Source organism: Scyliorhinus torazame, chromosome 16 (assembly GCF_047496885.1).
Source record: "Scyliorhinus torazame isolate Kashiwa2021f chromosome 16, sScyTor2.1, whole genome shotgun sequence".
NCBI lineage: Eukaryota > Metazoa > Chordata > Chondrichthyes > Carcharhiniformes > Scyliorhinidae > Scyliorhinus > Scyliorhinus torazame.
The window spans coordinates 115,638,604-115,658,525 of record NC_092722.1 but is presented as its reverse complement, the minus strand read 5'-3'; the positions used below and the strand labels follow the sequence as shown (position 1 = coordinate 115,658,525).

Sequence of the window (19,922 nt, the reverse complement as noted above, 5' to 3'; positions counted from 1 at the left end):
ACCACATGTACATCAATAAATTATCATTCTAGTTAAGTTGCCAGCAGTTCTGTATGAATCATTGCAAAGACAAGGTCACAGAACACAACAGCTTCCTCTCACAGTCCAAAAATGTGAAGAAATGGTGGACTGGCCATGCTAAATTGCCCCTCAGTGTCCAAACGTGTGCAGATGAGGTAAGGTTATGTGGTGACAGGGATAGGGCGGTGGGTGTGGGCCCAGGTGTGTTGCTCTTTTGGAGGTTCGGTGCAGACTTGATGGGCAAATGGCCTCCTTCTCCAGGATAGGAATTCTGTGATTCTGAAATACTCAGGAAAATGCAAAATGACTTAATTATATTAACTTCTTATTGGCATCCTCTGATGATGCTGCCTATTTTAGGTGTAGGGAGACCGAGGATTATGTTAAAAGCAAATTACTGCAGATGCTGGAATCTGAAACCAAAGAGAAAATGCTGTAAAATCTCAGCAGGTCTGGCAGCATCTGTAGGGAGAGAAAAGAGCTAACCTTTTGACCCTTTGTCAAAGCTGGAGCTAGATCCTCACCTTCCTAAAGTTGCTGAGCTCTGGGAAACTTGCAGGTCCTCATTTTAAAATGCTGCTTAATTCAAAGGTGCACTGTGTTATCATTTAAAGTTACCAATCAAACATCTGTGAACAGGTTTGGCTGGTTGCACTCCAACACCAACCTCCACCTCACCTCGGCTGAAATGAGCCGTCGAGTGTAGTTTTCAGATCTTTTACATTTTTACATGCCATCCATTAATCATGGTACAATTTTCTTGTAATTCATGGGCTACCACTCATTTCCCCATAACATTAAAGAGTAAATTGCTTCAAAACATCTGCTACATATTGGACATTGGCACGTTTAATTATGGTAATTGGACTATCCCTTAATATCTGATTAAATTCAGACTTATCTCTCTGTTGGGAATCATTAATCCATTGACAGAATGACCATGACTCCGTTATTAATCTTCAAACCCTACTTCCAATTGGGGAGGAAAACACGCTGCCGTGGATTGGCTTTCTGTAACACACCTGTCCCATTTTACTTTCCATTGAAATCAGTGTCAAACAGCCAGTCAATCGACAACAGCCACTTTCTAACTTTGCTCAAAGTTAAAACCTATGCTCTTTTTCTTGTAAGACCTTGTATCCTGTCCACTTAGAAAGAAAGGCGAATGATATGGCTATTAATCGTTGTACATAAGAAAGATTCCCTGTTACTTTCCCTGGACTTAACGATTTGGCTAGCATGGTGGCAGCGGGCAGCACGGTGGCACAATGGTTAACATTGCTGTCTCACAGCGTCAAAGACCCGGGTTCGATTCCAGCCTTGGGTTAGTGTGTGGAGTCTCAACGTTCTCCCCATGGCTGCGTGGGTGTTTTCCGGATTCACCGGTTTCCTCCCACAGTCCAAAGATGTGCGGGTTAGGTGGACTGGCCATGATCAATTTCCCCTTACTTCCAGGGGTGTGCAGGCTAGGTTACAGGGATAGGGTAGGTGGGTGAGTGTACCTAGGTAGAGTGTTTGGATAATCAGTGTAGATTCAATGGGCTGAATGGCCTCCTTCTGTACTGTCAGGATTCTATGATTCTAGATATTGGGCAGTAAACAGTTCATTCCAGATTTCAGCAGACACTGGATCCACTGACAAGGATGACCACTGATGCTGAACCTGAGAAAGTATTTAATGTAGTACTCCCAAAATATAACACTGATAACATACTTGCTTATGTTTACTGAGATGATTGGCTTCAGGATGGGAGAACTGTACAGTTATTCCTATTGATTTTTTACTCCTTCCTGCATATGACTTGCCATAAGTGAAGCACTGTCAGATGATTTTGGGATGCTGGCCTCCTGACCTATATTTTGACTGGGAAAAGACAGAATAAATGAAAAAGAAATAATGATCATAAGATCATAAGCAATAGGAACAGGTGGAGACCATTTGGCCTTTTGAGCCGGCTGTGCAATTCAATAAGATCATGACTGAACTGATTGTGGGCTTAACTCCAATTCCCTCTTACCCCCATAACCCTCGACTCCAATCAGAAATTTGACGAACTCCTCTTTAAATATATTCAATGACGAGCCTCCCCTGCTGCCTGTGGAAGAGAATTCCAAACACTAATGACCCTCTGAGAGAAGGACTTCTTCATGCCCATCTTAAATGGGAGACCCTTCATTTTTAAATTGTGTTTAGTTAGTTCTTGATTCCCCACAAGAGGAAAAATCCTCTCAGCATGTATTCTGTCAAGTCCCATTGAGTGCAACGACCGTCAAGAACAGACGCAAAATCGACATTCCAACAAGGTGTGGAGCTGCTGTTTATTCTGTGCTGTTTGCAATCTGCTGCTGTTAGAAGCAGGGATGAAGGGAAGGAGGGAAGTGGATGCCTCCAAGGGGCACAGGTTCATGGATAGCAGTCAATACACAACTTCAAACCTTCATATTCTTGGGTAAATTATCATTGCTGACAAGAGCTCATATTCTTAGTTTTTCTATGCTGTCAAGGCAATGGTCCCTGTCTCGAGGGTAGTGGAGACAAATGCAATAGTGTCAAAGAAATGCTTTTTACAGGTGGTTCTCATCACCCTGGTCAAAGAGCAATATGTCCATGCGCAGTCATGTATGAACAGGAGGAACCTCCACCTCTGCTCCTCAAGGATGCCCTTCACCTGGAAGGGCTAGAGTGGGGATGCCATGTCTAGATAAAGGCCAGATGAAGGGCTTAGCACTAGGTTGTTGTTCTTGAGGTGGAGGGAAACCTGTAAAAGGACATGCTCACTCAATGTATCATTTTAATATGTTCACAGATCCACTGAGGCAACGGTGATGACGGCTCCAATCAACTCTGCTTTGGTAATGGTTCATCTCAGATGATGAAGAATATGCAGAGTTCATGGGGAAGTTTCCTTGAGGACTCTGGCCAGCACCTCATGATGATGTTGTTCAGTTGTCTTCATATGATGTGTGCCTGTAAGGTATATTTGAGTTCATGGATTCTACGAGAGGACAGCTCCTCTTTTGTCATGATGTCCATGTCTTCCTCACAACCTGCATGGTCTGTACTGGGCAGGAAAGGGCATTAGCTCAGTACAGCTCTTCGTTTTTAGATTATGTTGAGATTGTAGCATTGTAGCTTTAATATCATGTGCTGCAGTCATGCGATGCAGTGTGAAAAGTCCATATTAAAATAGTTATGAGTGGCTGATGATCAGTTTCAACTGTTGCAGGACGGCCATCTATGAAATCATGGAATTTCTGACAGGTGAAGTCTAGAGCGAGGATTCCTTTTCAATCTGTGCATAATGAGTCACATTGTCAATGAAGGCCTTGATGCAAAGGTTATTAGTCTGCCATTCTGGTTACAGACCCATGCTGGGAGACATCTGCTGATATAAGTACAGGGGCTTGAACGTCAAAGTATTGTATTGTATATAAGAACATAGGAATTAGGAGAAGTATGCAATTCAGCCCCTCAAGTCTGCTCCACCATTCAACTAGATCATGGCTGACCTCTTCCTGGCCTCAAATCCAGCTCCCTACTTATTCCCCATATAATCTTTAACCTTTTTTTTTTTAAAATCGGAAATAAATCTATTGCCTTCTTGAAACCATTTACTGATTCAGACTCCACTGCACTATGGGGTAGCGAGTTCCACACCGCCCTCTGTGAGAAGTAGTTTCTCCTCATCTCAGTTCTAAATCTACCTATATCTGTGACCTCTCATTCTAGAATGCCTCACAAAGGGGAACATTTGGTCCACGTTTATTTCCTCAATCCCTTTTAGTATTGTATAACATTTAATCAGATCACCTCTCATCTCCAGTGAGTATAAGCACAAACTGTTCAATCTCTCCTCATACATTAACCCTTTCACCCTCGAATTAATCTGGTGAACCTCCTCTGAACTTCCTCCAGTGTCACCACATTCTTCCTCAAATAAGGAGACCAAAACCAGCACAATACTCTGGATGTGGTCTCACCAACACCCTATACAATTGCAACAACACTTCTCTCCTTTTATACTCCAGTCCTTTTGCAATAAATGCAATAAACACCAGGTCAAAGTCCAACAGTTTTGTTTCGAATCACTAGCTTTCGGAGGGCAGCTTCTTCCTCAGGTGAGCATGTACCGCCGGATCAAGCTGGATGAGCCCCAGTATAATGCTGTTCTGAATACCTAGCAGTGGACTTAACTATATGAAACTTAAAAGTGCCCTGTGTGCAGTGGTGAGTGTCCTTCAGTGTGAATGGTTGTCAGCCATAAGCCATGAGGTCCACGTTGGTATTGGGGTCTGATCCTGCATATGGGTCTGGTTCCCGTAGTGATCAGCTGTGCAATATGTGTACATCTTTACCGACAGTTTTACGTCACTGCAAAATCATGTTCAGAGTGGTGAAGACCTGACCTTTTTCTTTGACGGTGTTGACAATCTCACAGTTGAGTATTGTTGGAGGCTCAGAGTTTCGTTTTTCCGGTTGAATTCCAATTTGTTTACCTTGCTGACGCACCTACCCTTGGAGAACTTACCAGCTGCAATGTAGCTGGTGGTAAAAGAAGGCTGCTGTGATTTTCATCTGCTGCATTTTGTGAAATTATTCCACTTGCCACATTTATTGCAGCATTTAATGAACGTCAAACATACTTTTCTGCTCTGAGGGTGATGGCCATTACAGTTGGGGCAATGCTTCTGTCGAAAATGAACTGGTCGATTCAGTGAAGTCCTTGCGTCATATTGTCATCTCCTGACATCACGTAAAAGTGCTGGGATTCCAAAGACTTGTGACAAACAATACTTTATTTACCAGCTGAGCAGCTACTCCATACTTGTACTCTGCTCTGGGAGAACTCCCTGTAGCCACCTGGGTTGGCCATCTCCCGACGTAAAATGGAGAACAGCAAAGGCTGCAGGGAAATTCAGCCAACACAGGCAGAAACAAGCAGGTGCAAGTTTACTGTGTATTAAACTCTACAAAAGCCCAGACAGCATCGATACAAGCAGCCATCTGCATAATAATGTAGCAGCCATCTACATACTAATGAGCGATCCCCGGGTATAATCGAAAAATTTGGGATAAACAAAGCGAAGCCAGACTCCCCGGCGCCAGCAGGAGCCAACACAAACGAGGTTAACGGACACCTCAAGACCGCCCATCGATCAGGGAACCGCTCCAGTATTGGAGAAATCGAACCAAGCGATTGGAACAAAGTCCAATCACTTGGAACTAGGTACAGGGTCCGCCCCGAAAGGCGGGACGCCCCTGGGGACTATAAAGTTAAGCCCCCAAGTTCAAATCGTTCTTCTTGACCGGGTCACTCAACAACGCGAACCAACCCTTGACAGTGATCGGTGCAGCTGGCGTCGAGATCCAGTAAGTCTTAAGTCAACGCTCGCGACGAGATAGGCGCTCCTAGCTACCAGTCCGTACCAACTTTGAATCCCACAGACTCAGAAGCCGAACAAAAGGCCATTCGTTCCCCTGACCTGGTGGGCCAGTCCGAAGCTAAGTATAGGCCTGTTAGTTGTAGAAGTCGCTTAGAAGTAGAATTTATGCATGAGTAGCGATTACTGTGTATAATAAATGTGCTGTGATTTGAATCTTACTAATTGGTGTATTGAGTTGTTGATCATTACTTGAATTTGAACCTCATGGCGATATCATAAAGATACCTGGTGACTCGAGAGCAAAGGTTATTAAACAGAGCCAATTGAACCAACCAAAAGTTAGCAACACTCCCCCATTCCTGTTACATGATCCTTTTAGTCGCCACATCATCACGAATGCTGCCACCAGTGCTTCCTTCATATCTCCCAGGATATGGTTGCTCATTTCTTCCAGTACAAGCAGTAGACACAAGGGGAGGGATTCTCCCCTAACCGGCGGGGCGGGCCGTACCGGCGCCGAGGAGTAGTGTGAACCACTCCAGCGTCGGGCCGCCTGGAAGGGGCGGAAACCTCTGCACCTTCAGCGGCTAGGCCGGCGGCGGCAGGGTTGGCGCCGCGCCAATCGACGCCGAAGGGCCTCCGCCGACCGGCGAGAGTTGCTGCATATGCGGGAGCGCTAGCTTGTACTGGCGTCATCCCATGCATGTGCAGGGGGGTTCTTCTCCACGCCTGCTATGGCGGACCGTTACACCAGCTGGCGCAGAGGGAAAGAGTGCTCCCACAGTACAGGCCCGCCTGCGGATCGGTGGGCCCCGATCGTGGGCCAGGCCACCGTGGGGGCCCTCACGAGGGCCAGATCCCGCCCCCCTGCCCCGAGGACTCCGCAGGCCGCCCGCAGAGCCAGGTCCCGCCGGTACGGACCTGCCGAAAACGGGCGGCCACTCGGCCCATTGCAGGCCGGAGAATCGCCGGGGGGGGGCGGCCGCTGCCAATGGCCCCCGACCGGCGCGGCGCGATTCCCGCCCCCGCCGAAAAACCGGCGCCGGAGAATCCAGCAGCCAGCATCGTGGTGGCGGGCGGGATTCACGCCACCCCCCGGCGAATCTCCCGCACGGCGGAGGTTCGGAGAATCCCGCCCAAGGAATCTGGAGGAGTAATTCAGAGCTCAGGGCCTGAATTGAGTGAATGCTGTCCAAGTGTCATTTAAATATGGCACCAGGGCCTTCGACCCCATGTGTTAACAGTAGGGAAGATGACTTCCTGTCAGTCCCACCATGGGATTCACTGTGCTCCTCGCGGATGAATAATTAATGAACCTAACAGCAGAGTATAGTGTGTGTTCAGCCATTCCATCGCCCAACGGGTATCACCCCAACATTCCCGCCCACCACTGCACTTGGGCTCTGGAACAGAAGATTCTGCCCATAGAATGACACAACACAGGAGACTATTTTGCCTGTCATGCCTGTGTCAGTGTGGTGAACCACTGTACACCTGTATTAGGGGATGTAAGGTAGGACCTGTACTACAGGTTCGCTGGTAGCCCCTGCCTGCTGGATTCACCCAGGAGGAGGAGTATAAATATGCGTGTCCTCCATTCAGCTGCCATTTCGCCAGCTGCTGTAGGAGGCCACGCATCTTACTGCAATAAAGCCACAGTTGTACCCAATCTGAGTCTTTGTACAATTGATTGTGCATCAATTTATTGCAGTAAGATTTTCTACAAGATGGACATCCGAATCAAATCAGTTCGCCTGCAGCTGGATCCGCAGTCGAACGATGCCAGAAAATACTTTAATCACTGGCTAGCGTGCTTCGAGGCTTATACAAACTCAGCGAACACCCCACCGACGGAGGCTCAGAAGATACATGTCCTGTACTCTAGGTTGAGCTCAAGCGTGTTCATGCTGAACCAGGACCTACGCGGAAGCCATGGCGCTCCTCAAAGAGAACTACGCGGAGAAAGCGAACACACACTTCGCCAGGCACGTACTCACCACTCGCTCTCAACTCCCTGGTGAGTCCATTGAAGACTTCTGGTGGGCCCTAATCCCACTCATCTGGGACTGTGACTGTCAGGGCGTTACGGCCACCGAACATTCTAATCTCATCATGCGCGATGCTTTTGTAACGGGGATTGGGTCGGACCTCATCTGACAAAGACTGCTTGAAGGGGCCACGCTCGACCTAGTGGAGACAAAAATACTAGCGCTCTCCATGATGGTCGCCTCACGTAATGTTCAGGCCTACATCTCCAGCCGCGCGACCCATCTCTCCTATCCCTCCTGGACCCCGCAAACGGCTGCCCCAGTTGCGGCCTTACCCAGCCAATATGCCTGCGCCACATGCCAATCCGCACCCCCCGGGGGTCCCCGATGTTACTTCTGTGGCCAGCAGAAACACCATCGCCAACGCTGCTCGGCTCGCACTGCCATTTGCAAGGCTTGCAGCAAAAAGGGCCACTTCTCCGCAGTGAGCCAGGTTTGCGCAGTCGTCGCTATCGCCCCCTCCCCCCTGACACACACACAATGGGCGCCATCTTCACCCCCCCCGGACCACGCGCAGCCAGAGGGCGCCGCCATCTTCACCGGGCCAGGCGTGGCCAGTGGGCGTGGCCAGCTTCAACCCCCGGGGCCGCGACCGGCCAGTGGGTGCCACCATCTCTCCCCCCCCCTCAGTCCACGTGCGGCCCATGGGCGCCGCCATCTTGTTCAGCTCCAGCAACGTGCGGCCCATGGGTGCCGCCATTTTGTCCCGCCCCGCAATGTGCAGCCCATGGGCGCAGCCATTTTGTCCCCCGCAGAATCTTCAGTCGCCGCCATTTTGTCTTCCCCACGGGGCATGGACGCCGACAACATTCCACGACCTGGGCCCCCCACGCTCTCCGTCTTCTGCCACCAGTGACGATCAACCGCAGCTCGCCTCGATGACGCAAGACCAGTCTCGTCCACACAACCTGGCCACCGCTTCGACTACGGTGAAAATCAACAGCCACGCGACCTCTTGCCTGCTGGATTCCAGGAGCACCGAAAACTTCATTCGCCCGGATGCGGTAAGGCGCTGCACCCTCGCGGTCCACCCCGCCAATCAAAGGATCTCCCTGGCCTCCGGATCCCATTCCGTCCCGATTCGAGGCTTCTGCACGGTCACTCTCACAGTCCAGGGCGTAGAATTCAGCGGTATCCGCCTCTACGTCCTTCCTAATCTCTGCGCTGCACTATTACTAGGCCTGGATTTCCAGTGCAATCTCTAGAGCCTCACCCTCAAATTCGGAGGGCCCCTACCACCCCTCACTGTGTGCAGCCTCGCGACCCTAAAGGTCGACCCCCCTTCCCTCTTTGCCAATCGAACTTTGGATTGCAATCCCGTTGCCACCAGGAGCTGACGGTACAGCACCTAGGACAAGACCTTCATCAGGTCCGAAGTCCAGCGGCTGCTTCGGGAGGGTATCATCGAGGCCAGCAACAGCCCCTGGAGAGCTCAAGTGGTAGTCGATAAAACTGGGGAGAAGCATAGAATGGTCGTGGACTATAGCCAGACCATCAATCGGTACACGCAGCTCGACGCGTACCCACTCCCACGCATATCTGATATGGTCAATCAGATTGCGCAGTACCGGGTCTTCTCAACGATTGACCTAAAATCCGTCTACCACCAGCTCCCCATCCGTAAATTGGTCCGTCCATACACTGCCTTCGAGGCGGACAGTCGTCTCTATCACTTTCTTAGGGTTCCCTTTGGCGTCTCTAACGGGGTCGCAGTCTTCCAAAGGGTAATGGACCGAATGGTCGACCAGTACGGTTTGCGGGCCACGTTTCTGTACCGAGACAATGTCACCATCTGTGGCCATGACCAGCAGGACCACGATGCCAACCTTGCTAAATTTCTCCGCACCGCCACTCTCCTCAACCTTACTTATAATAAGGAGAAGTGTGTGTTCAGCACGACCCGCTTAGCCATCCTCGGCTATGTGGTCCAGAACGGAGTTCTGGGGCCCGTTCCCGACCGCATGCGCCCCCTCATGGAGCTTCCCCTCCCCCACTGCCCCAAGGCCCTCAAACGCTGCCTGGGGTTCTTTTCGTACTGCGCTCAGTGGGTCCCAAACTACGCGGACAAGGCCCGCAGACTCATACAGTCCACCCAGTTTCCCCTTACGGCCGAGGCACAACAGGCCTTCACCCGTATCAGAGCAGACGTAGCCAAGGCCAGGATGCACGCAGTAGACGAGACACTGCCCTTCCAAGTAGAAAGCGACGCATCAGGCGTCGCCCTTGCCGCCACCCTCAATCAGGCCCATGGAATTCTTTTCCCGCACCCTTCATGCCTCAGAAATTCGGCACTCGTCCGTCGAAAAAGAGGCCCAAGCTATCGTTGAAGCTGTGCGGCAGTGGAGGCATTACCTGGATGGCAGGAGATTCACTCTCCTCACTGACCAATGGTCGGTAGCCTTCATGTTCAATAACACACAGCGGGGCAAGATCAAAAATGATAAAATCTTGCGGTGGAGAATCGAGCTCTCCACCTATAATTACGAGATCTTGTATCGCCCCGGCAAACTCAACGAGCCCCCAGACGCCCTATTCCGAGGTACATGTGCCAGCGCACAAGTAGACCAACTCCGGGCCCTACACGACAGCCTTTGTCACCCGGGGGTCACACGATTGTACCATCTTGTCAACGCTCGCAATCTGCCCTACTCCGTCGAGGAAGTACGGACAGTCACCAGGGACTGCCAAGTCTGCGTGGAGTGCAAGCCGCACTTCTACCGGCCGGAGCGTGCACGCTTGGTGAAGGCCTCCCGCCCCTTTGACCGCCTCAGCGTGGACTTCAAAGGGCCCCTCCCCTCCACCGACTGAAACACGTATATTCTCAGTGTGGTCGATGAGTCCTCCAGGTTCCCCTTCGCCATCCCATGCCCCGATATGACATCAGCCACAGTCATTAAGGCCCTCAACACAATCTTCGCTCTGTTCGGTTTCCCCACCTACATCCACAGCGACAGGGGATCCTCATTTATGAGTGATGAGCTGCGTCAGTTCCTGCTTAGCAGGGGTATCGCCTCCAGCAGAACGACCAGCTATAACCCCCGGGGAAACGGGCAGCTAGAGAGGCAGAACGGGACGGTTTGTAGGGCTGTCCAGCTGGTCCTACGGTCCAGGAACCTCCCAGCCTCTCGCTGGCAGGAGGTCCTCCCTGATGCACTACACTCCATCCGGTCACTACTGTGCACCGCTACGAATAGCACACCCCATGAACGTCTCTTTACCTTCCCCAGGAAATCCACATCCGGGGTGTCGCTCCCGACTTGGCTCGCAGCTCCAGGACTGCTCCTTCTCCGTAAGCACGTCCGACTCCACAAGGCGGACCCGATGGTGGATAGGGTACACTTGCTCCATGCCAACCCCCAGTATGCCTATGTAGTGTGCCCCGACGGCCGGCAAGATACTGTCTCCCTCAGGGACCTAGCACCAGCAGGTTCCACCCATACACACTTCCCCGTCCAGGCGCCACCCTCCCCTTCCCCGGCGCTTCCAACATTAACCCCACCAGGTCCATCCCTCCTTCTCCTGCCCACGCAAGAGGATGAAGAGAATTTCGGCATGCTCCTGGAGTCATCCAACATCAGGCCGGCACCGATGTCGCCAGCATCGACATCGCCGCCACCGTTACGTCGTTCCCAGTGGAAGGTCAAGGCACCAGACCGGTTGAACCTCTAACTGGCACCAGGCTTTCAAGAGGAAATTTTTTTTTTTCTCACTTCTTTTTCAATAAAACGCTGTACATAATTTTCAATACTATATATAGTTCTACACCACCCCCGCCGGACTCATTTTTAACAGGGGGTGAATGTGGTGAACCACTGTACACCTGTATTAGGGGATGTAAGGTCGGACCTGTACTACAGGTTTGCAGGGAGCCCCTGCCTGCTGGCTCCGCACAGGAGTAGGAGTATAAATATGCGTGCCCACCATTCAGCTGCCATTTCGCCAGCTGCTGTAGGAGGCCATGCATCTTACTGCAATAAAGCCACAGTTGTACCCAATCTGAGTCTTTGTACAATTGATTGTGCATCAGTCAGTTCTTTGAAAGAGCTACACAATTAATGCCACTCTTAGCTCTGCCCACATAGCCCCAACAGCCTTTCCAGTTTACCCTCAAATATTTCTTCAATTCCCTTTCAAAGTTGATATTTAATCAATTCCACCATCATTTCACTTGTCCAAGATTGCCACAACACAGCATTTAAAAAAAAGTCCTCAAATCGCTCATTTTGCCTCCCAACTTAAATCCATGTCCTTTGGTTACTGACATTTTTGCCACTGGAAACAGTTTTTCCTTATTTACTTACAAAGATCAGGAGACCTGAGAAAGTAAATTCAAAAGAGGTTTAATTCAACAACAAATGTAAAGGTGGCTTACAGCTCCAAGGTCCCAAAACGAGATGACCATTCTAGCCGGCCTTTATAGGTCGATTTTCCCAAGCCCTAGCTGATGGACCTCCACCCAACAAGCGGGGGAGCTTGTATGCCATGAATCCCATGGGGGTATCCCCCTGTGTCTCATGAGGGTTATGACATTAACCTATCAAGATTGTTCATGATTTTGATCACCTCTATAAAAATATCTCTTAAACTTCTCTGAGACGAACACCTCCAACATCTTTAAGCCCTCCACATAACTGAAATCCCTCATCCCTAATAAATCACTTCTGCATCTTTCTCAGGCCTGACATCCTTCCTAAGGCATGGTGCCCGGAACTGGACACAATGGGCCCGATTTCAACTCTCGCTAAGGAAATAGGTTTTGAATTAATTCAAATCTCATCCTCTCATTCAGCTGAGCCTAACCAATGGTTCATAAAGCATTGCTTCCTTGCTTTTGTACTGGCCAAGGTTATCCTGTTCCTGCTTTAAAATGTTACAATTTCATTTATATTGACTCGCCTCATTCTTCCAACCAGAATGTGTTAAAAATCCCTGGTGTTAAATTTAATTGCATAAAATCAGTCTGTTAAATTATTTTAACATACACCTAAAGCAAACATTACCCCTCCACAACCTAATTAGATCAGATCATTTGGTAGATGTCTTCGAAAATGTGTTAACTTCGCTTAGCATTTACACGAAATAATTTACATGAAAAAATGTAATCTGTAGAGCAGTGCCACCAGCAGAACAACTCCAGTGTCAGAACTGTGAACTGTACTCGGGACGAATGGATTTAAATCCCACTGCACAATGTTCATGTTCCATTTTAAAATTAATTTAAACACGTTTACAGCTTTGTTAAAATAAGTGGTAGAGGAATTACATTTTGAACACTTTTATTCATTTCCTATTAGTAACGCACAGCATAATTTCAAGTTCTAAATGTTCTTTTCGGGGTTTTGAAGGTGGATCTTGAGCATGCACCATGAAAAGAAAATGTTCAGACGGACACATGGACAGCATGCACTTCTGAACAACTGTTTGATATTTTACAGGAACTCTTTCTATAACTGCGGGCTACAACACAACACTCCATAGCAATAGACCAAACGATGTTATCAGTAAACCTTTTCCAACTCATAAAACCACTTCATAAAACCACTGGATATCTGCCTTCAGCAACATGGCAGATAGTTCAGTCACAGAGACTACCTAGAAGAGCAAGAAGAGACAAACAAGTGAGAGCAACTTTCAGTCCTGGAGGCATAAATGCTACTTTGGCTCCATTACAAAATGCTCCTCTCTGACAGAATTAAGGGGACATGTATTTCATGATGCCATTTGTAGTTATTAAACTGTACTTTGCTCTTTGTGGAGGTAAGTGAGCATTTAAGAGCACCAACCTTGTTGCAAACAATGATTCATTTAAATTCTATATATATCAACAAGCCATTGCAGCATCTCGATTTGACAGCAAAATGAAACTCATTGACAATAACAAGGTAAGGCTGATTTTTTTTTTGTAACCATTTCAGCTAGCATCCACAACTTGTCAAACTATGAACAATATTTTGATACCTTGTGAATTCACTGTATAATAAATGGAATATTAAAATATAATTATCAACAGGAAACTTAATAGAATGTTGGCTTTTATTACGATCATGGACCGGATCCCAACAGTGACTAGGATATTGGACCAAAACTGCAATATTTTGTTTATTTTGTAAGACTATGCGGAAAGAATAATACCCTCTAGGAATGATTGCAAGAAGAAATTAGGATTTTGTATTTGTGGAACAAAACGTTATTATGAATACAATATTACGCTCTTTAATTTCTCATACAAAAGTAATAGCTTACAGTTACTCCTTAAACAACCCTACTCAATTCACCATAAAGCAACAAGAAACATACAGCTCTCAATCCAGCTTAAAATCAGCATGTCATGGAGCAGGCATTTTCAAAGTGGGGGTCGCGACCCATGGGTGTATCGCGGGCGGGTGTCAGGAGGGTTGCGGAGCCGTCCATCGCGGTCTGCCCGATCGCGTAAATTCACGCACAACAGCCACAGCAACTGGCTTTTAACAATGCCAGCTGCGAGCGGCTTTGAAATGACAGCCGTGACCATATACAAAAGTGCAGGTGTACTGCACATGCATGCTCGCGCATCATTGCGCATGTGCGACACCCAGCGAGAAGCATCGCCTCCTCCTGACGTCAGCACGCTGACGCAGGAGAAGATTTTTTTTTTAAAAATTCAATGCTATCTTCCTGCCTGAAGTGAGGCAAGGATCAGGTCACGCACCCCGAACGCTGACATCATGTGCTTTGGACGCGATTGCGATTCCTCCATTTTGTCAGCAGCAAACAAATAAAATTTAAAATGGATTGTTTTGTTATAAGGAAGAGAGGGCCAGAGACACAAAAAGGACAGGATCTCACAACTAAACCTGCTGGAGAGAGTTGCTCAGGATAATCCACAGCAGGACAAAGCAGTGGCGGTGTGAGCTGTTCAGGAGAATCCACAACAGGACAAACCAGTGCTGGTGTGAGCTGCTCAGGAGGGTCCACAACAGGACAAAGCAGTGGTGGTGTGAGCTGTTCAGGAGGGTCCACAACAGGACAAACCAGTGGTGGTGTGAGCTGTTCAGGAGGGCCCACAACATAACAAAGCAGTGCTGGTGTGAGCTCCAGGGCCTCTGGTGAACAGCCCATGAAGAAGAAGCTGAAATCAGGCACAAAGCAGTATAAAGACGATTTTTTATGATATGGATTTATTAATTGTGCCAATGTTGGCCGGCGTGGGTCACGAATGTTGGGCGGCATGGGTCGCAAAGGGCGGCCGGCTTGGGTCGCAAAGGTCGGCCGGCGTGGGTCGCAAAGGTCGGCCGGCATGGGTCGCGAAGGTCGGCCGCTGTTGATCCCGAAGGTCGGTCGACATGGGTCCCAAAGGTTGGCCAGTTGGCAAAAATGGGTCCCCGGAAAAAAGTTTGAAAAACACTGTCATAAGAGTAATATTTGCTTCACAGAACAGATTCTGGCTGCTGTTAGAACCCCTTCAGACTCTGGATGAATATCTTCAAATCAATCAGCTGGATTGTTTCAACCTCTTCCTTATCTCCAGTCAAGACTGCTCTGCTTTAACTATTATTACTGCCTTTAATTGTGGTGAAAACAAGTGTTGTCGGATCAGACTTTAACTCTGTTCCAAAGCTTTCTCAAAATCTCTCTCTCTTCGTTAGTTCCACACAGCAATTACACAATATCCCCAAGCTGAAAAACAAATGAACTCTGAAGGGATTTCCCCAGTCAAACCACAGTGCATTAATTCAGATTGCAAAACACATTCCTCTGGTCAATTTCACCTTCTCCGAAAAGCTCCCAGGCCCTGGAAAACATAATAATTTTTAACAACACGACCACTGCAGTTAAACACACTCTAGCCACACACTTTTAACCCTTTTAATTGCCCAATACCTTTCATTCTAAAATCCTCCATTCATCACACTTTCAATAGATTAATCCTGTTCAAAACATTTTTCCATTTCCTTGTAAGAATCTATTTTATTACTGTAAATAACATCAGCTTTGCATGAACTAACATTGGACAAAAAAAAAACTTTACCAACCTATAATTCATCGTTTAGGTAGCGTAAATTCTAGGACACCCGATAACATGATCTGTGATTTTATTTCTTTTCAAAATTGCATCATCACTAAGGCAGCTTATTTCCACCTTGATAACATCACCTAACTTCATGCCATACCATAAAACCATAAAACATAGGAGCAGAATTAGGCTACTCGGCCCATCAAGTCTGCTCTGCCATTCAATCATTGCTGATATTTTCTCATCCCCATTCTCCTGCCTTCTCCCCTTAACCCCTGATCCCCTTATTAATCAAGAACCTATCTATCTCTGTCTTAAAGACACTGAGTGAATTGGCCTCCACAGCCTTCTGCGGCAAAGAGTTCCACAGATTCACCACCCTCTCTCTGGCTGAAGAAATTCCTCCTCGTCTCTGTTTTAAAGGATCATCCCTTTAGTCTGAGATGGTGCCCTCTGGTTCTAGTTTTTCCTACAAGTGGAAACATCCTGTCCACGTCCACTCTATCCAGTCCTCGCAGTATCATGTAAGTTTCAATAAGATCCCCTTTCATCCTTCTGAACTCCAACGAGTACAGACCCAGAGTACTCAAACGTTCTTCATACAACAAGTTCTTCATTCCAGGGATCATTCTTGTGAACCTCCTCGGGACCCTCTCCAAGGCCAGCACATCCTTCCTTAGATACGGATCCCAGAATTGCTCACAATACTCCAAATGGGGTCTGACCAGAGTCTTATACAGCCTCAGAAGTACATCCCTGGTCTTGTATTCTATCCTCCTTGACATGAATGCTAACAATGCATTTGCCTTCTTAACTGCCGACTGAACCTGCACATTAACCTTAAGAGAATCGTGAACAAGGACTCCCAAGTCCCTTTGTGCTTCTGCTTTCCGAAGCATTTCCCCATTTAGAAAATAGTCCATGCCTAAATTCCTCCTTCCAAAGTGCATAAGCTCACACTTTTCCACATTGTATATCATTTGCCCCTTCATTGCCCACTCTCCTAGCCTGTCCAAGTCCTTCTGCAGCCCCCTTGCTTCATGTGCTGCTGAAACTCTTGTCCATGCCTTTGTTATCTTGCACCGTACCTATTCCAATGCAACTGGTCTCCCAGATCTCTTCCCAACTCTGTGCTCACTGACCTACATTATCTCTGGTTAAGGAAAGTTTTCATATTAAAATGATCATCCTTGTTTGGAATGCCTCCATGGTCTAGCCCCTCCCTATCCCTGTAATCTCTTCCAGCCCATGACTCTCTGAAAGATGGCATTCTGGTCTCAAATTTTGGTCTCTTGAGCATCCCGAATTTAATCACTACCATTGGTGGCCACACCATCAGGGGAGGTCGTCGTAATCCTCTCTGAAAACCCTTGTTTTGAATCCCACCAAGGCAGAAATTTAAATTCAATAAAAATCTGGAAATAAAAGTCTACGGTTCACCATGAAATGTTTGTTGTCAAGATCTGCCTCCGCCTTGGGCCACTGGTAGTGGATTTCCCAGTGACGCGGAGAATCAAGCGTTGAGGAGAAAACGAGATGGGCTCCCGCCTCTGCCCCGCTGGCGTCGGGATCAAGGATCACACCCGCGCGCTAGCGGGAGGATGCAAATGGGTCATAAATAACCACTTAGTGGGCCAGGCACCATATTCTCCAGGCCCACGTGATTCTCCAGTTCTATGGGCCAGGAATCATGTGGGTGGGAATTACTGCAGGCATGGACAAGCATAGACCTGGCATGGTAGACCGTGTGGTGGGCAAAGAGGGTAACTCCTCAAGGAAGTTGCCCCCAAGGTCCATCCAAGGGCCACCCTCCCACCACTCAATGCAAAACTTGTCCACCCCACACCCATCAAAACCCCCCACCACCCCCTAGAGCCCTCTAAATAAAGGGACCCCCAGAGACCCCGAGATAATGAGGCCCTTCCAAATACCCCACATTTAAAGAGACCCCCCCCAATAACCCCCAAACTAAGGTGACCCCCTTAAAAAAGAGACCACCACAGACCCCGCAGAAAAGAGACCCTGTCGGGAAGCCCCCACCTTCCTTCACGGTTACCTAATAAGACCATAAGACATAGGAGCAGAATTAGGCCACTCGATCCATCGAGTCTGCTTCGCTATTTGTGCTCTAAAGCAACATGTAAGTGCTTTCCAATCACCTCCCTTCATGCTCGAGTGATTTTGAAGTGGTCAGCTGGAAATTGACAGCATTTTATTCTGTTTGAAGTGGGCCAGGAGATGTCAATCAAAGATTGATTTTTATGAACATTGTGGTTACAGCACAAGAGTTACTCAACCATGAAAGAAGATGAATGGAGAAAAGCTGAACTCTGTATGTGTGTGGAAACTGTCAATCACACCCGAGTCAGTGAAATGAATGAACGGCTTGCAGCTCAAGGATCTGAGAAATGTAAGCACAGCTGACTGGTTTCTCTTTCCAGGAATTGACACTTGGTACTTCCTGTGTCTGAGCCAGCAGGTGTATTGCCCAGGTGAGTGTTACAACAGTAATTCTTTTTCACTGCCTGTGTCTGGACTGGTCTCTCGCTTCCAGACAGGAGTGGTTTAGCGCAGGGCTAAATAGCTGGCTTTTAAAGGAGACCAAGGCAGGCCAGCAGCGCGGGTTCAATTCCCGTACCAGCCTCCCTGAACAGGCGCTGGAATGTGGCGACTAGGGGCTTTTCACAGTAACTTCATTTGAAGCCTACTGGTGACAATAAGCGATTTTCATTTCATTTTCATTTTCTCTTTTCTGGGGGAGACTTCTAACAGGAGTCTCTTTTCTGGGGGGCGGTTTGTGGGGGGTCTCTTTATTTTGGGGTTCTTTGTGGGGATCTTTTTATTTAGGTCTATGGGGGGGGTCTTTATTTAGGGGGTCTATGGAGATGCATCGGTAATGGGGGGGGGCAGGTCATCCCCAAATGTGGAGAAGGTGGGGGACAAGGAAAATTCAGGTATGGGGAGCTGGATTGTGATGCGGGGGGTAGGTGTGAGGGGATCAATTGCAAAACGGGGGAGGGGGGTGGATATTGCCAGCTGCGGGACCTTGCTATCGGCCGCCTACTCAAAATGGCAGCCTGATAGTGGGATTCCCTCACAATCCTCGGTATGCATATTTATGCATGCCGAGGATTGGGAATTGCAGATCAGGTGCAATTCGGTTCCAGCAGGAGAACATAGTCTCGGAAACAAAGGATTTTGCCCCTGCCTTCAGTTGCCTGGGTTGCGAAGCTCCGGAATACCCTCCCTGGATCTCTCTACCTCACTTTCTTCCATTAAGACACTCCTCAACACCTACCTCGTTGACCAAGCTTTTGGGTCATCTGATCCAATATTTCCGATGTGAATCAGCGTGGTATTGTGGGTGCATTTCAACAAAAAAAGTTAAAGTGCTGTATCGGGTGCATTGGCGGGGTGTTTCTCGGTGGCTACAGTGCTGAGAATAACACCATTATTCAATGGCACTCTGCCATTTATTTGGCCTCGGGGAGTTCCGCCCTGTTGAGGCTACGCTTAGGCAGCTGTCCTGCACTGGTGAGCTGAGCTTGGAAGCAAGACCGGCTCCTTGCAGATTGGCCACATTTTGGAAGGCTGCCACGATCTTGAGGCCCCCGTTTAAGCCCCCCACCCGGCTTTTAGGACCTCCCTTCACCCACCACAACATTGTCTGGGGCCTTCAAAACCCCCCTTACCTCCATTCCTATGAGCAAGGTCCCCCTTCAGCCCTTCCCAGGTTTGATCCTGGCACTGCCAAACTGGCAACTGCCAATCTGACACCTTGTCACTGCCAACCTGGCACCTTGGCAGTGCCAGGTGTCAGGCTGGCTGTGGCAGCGTGGCTGGGTGCCGATGGGGGGAGGGGGGTGGTGCCACCCTGCGCTATCCCTGGAGCCTCGAATTGCATGTGAGACCCCCAGGTGTGGCTGTTGAATCTCGGATGCCGGGTGAATCCAGCGAATACATATGTAGATGAGCCTAATGGGTTCTTTAAATATGCATTTCTGGAACTCGCCTCGCGAGGGTGAGATCCAAATCGCACCAGCCTCGTGAGTCCGGTAACATCCACAATGTTTTTCGCCCGGCGCAAAAGCCGACATTAGCCTCTCCCGGGTTGCATCTCGTCTCTAAGTCGGGCATGACGAGGTCTTTGAATTGCGCCCTGTTTTATATCATGTGCCTGTGAAGCATTTTGGGTCATTTTAATGCACTTAAGTAGTGTCTTTAGTGTAAGTTGCTTACCTTGTTAATGAATTGGTACACAATTGGAGCAATCCCTTCACATTGAGCCAACACAAGTCTGATGAAAACTTTTGCAGTTACAGTATGGAATATGGAATTTGAACTGAAGTGTTGTGTTTTTAAGTTTACCATTCACTGTTGAAGGGCGAAAAAAAATAGAATATATATTGCCGTATTTTAAAGTGATTTAAATGGATAAATATCCCAGCAAAGTTTGTTCAAACATTATAACCAAA

General features: G+C 48.3%; 1 protein-coding gene across 1 annotated transcript in view; it reads right to left on the bottom strand.

Annotated features, from left to right (window-relative positions):
* The window catches only part of pcdh15b (protocadherin-related 15b), a 2,356,722-nt gene that overhangs the window by 2,006,899 nt on the left and 329,901 nt on the right, over positions 1–19,922 (bottom strand). The gene's annotated exons all lie outside the window — the stretch shown is intronic.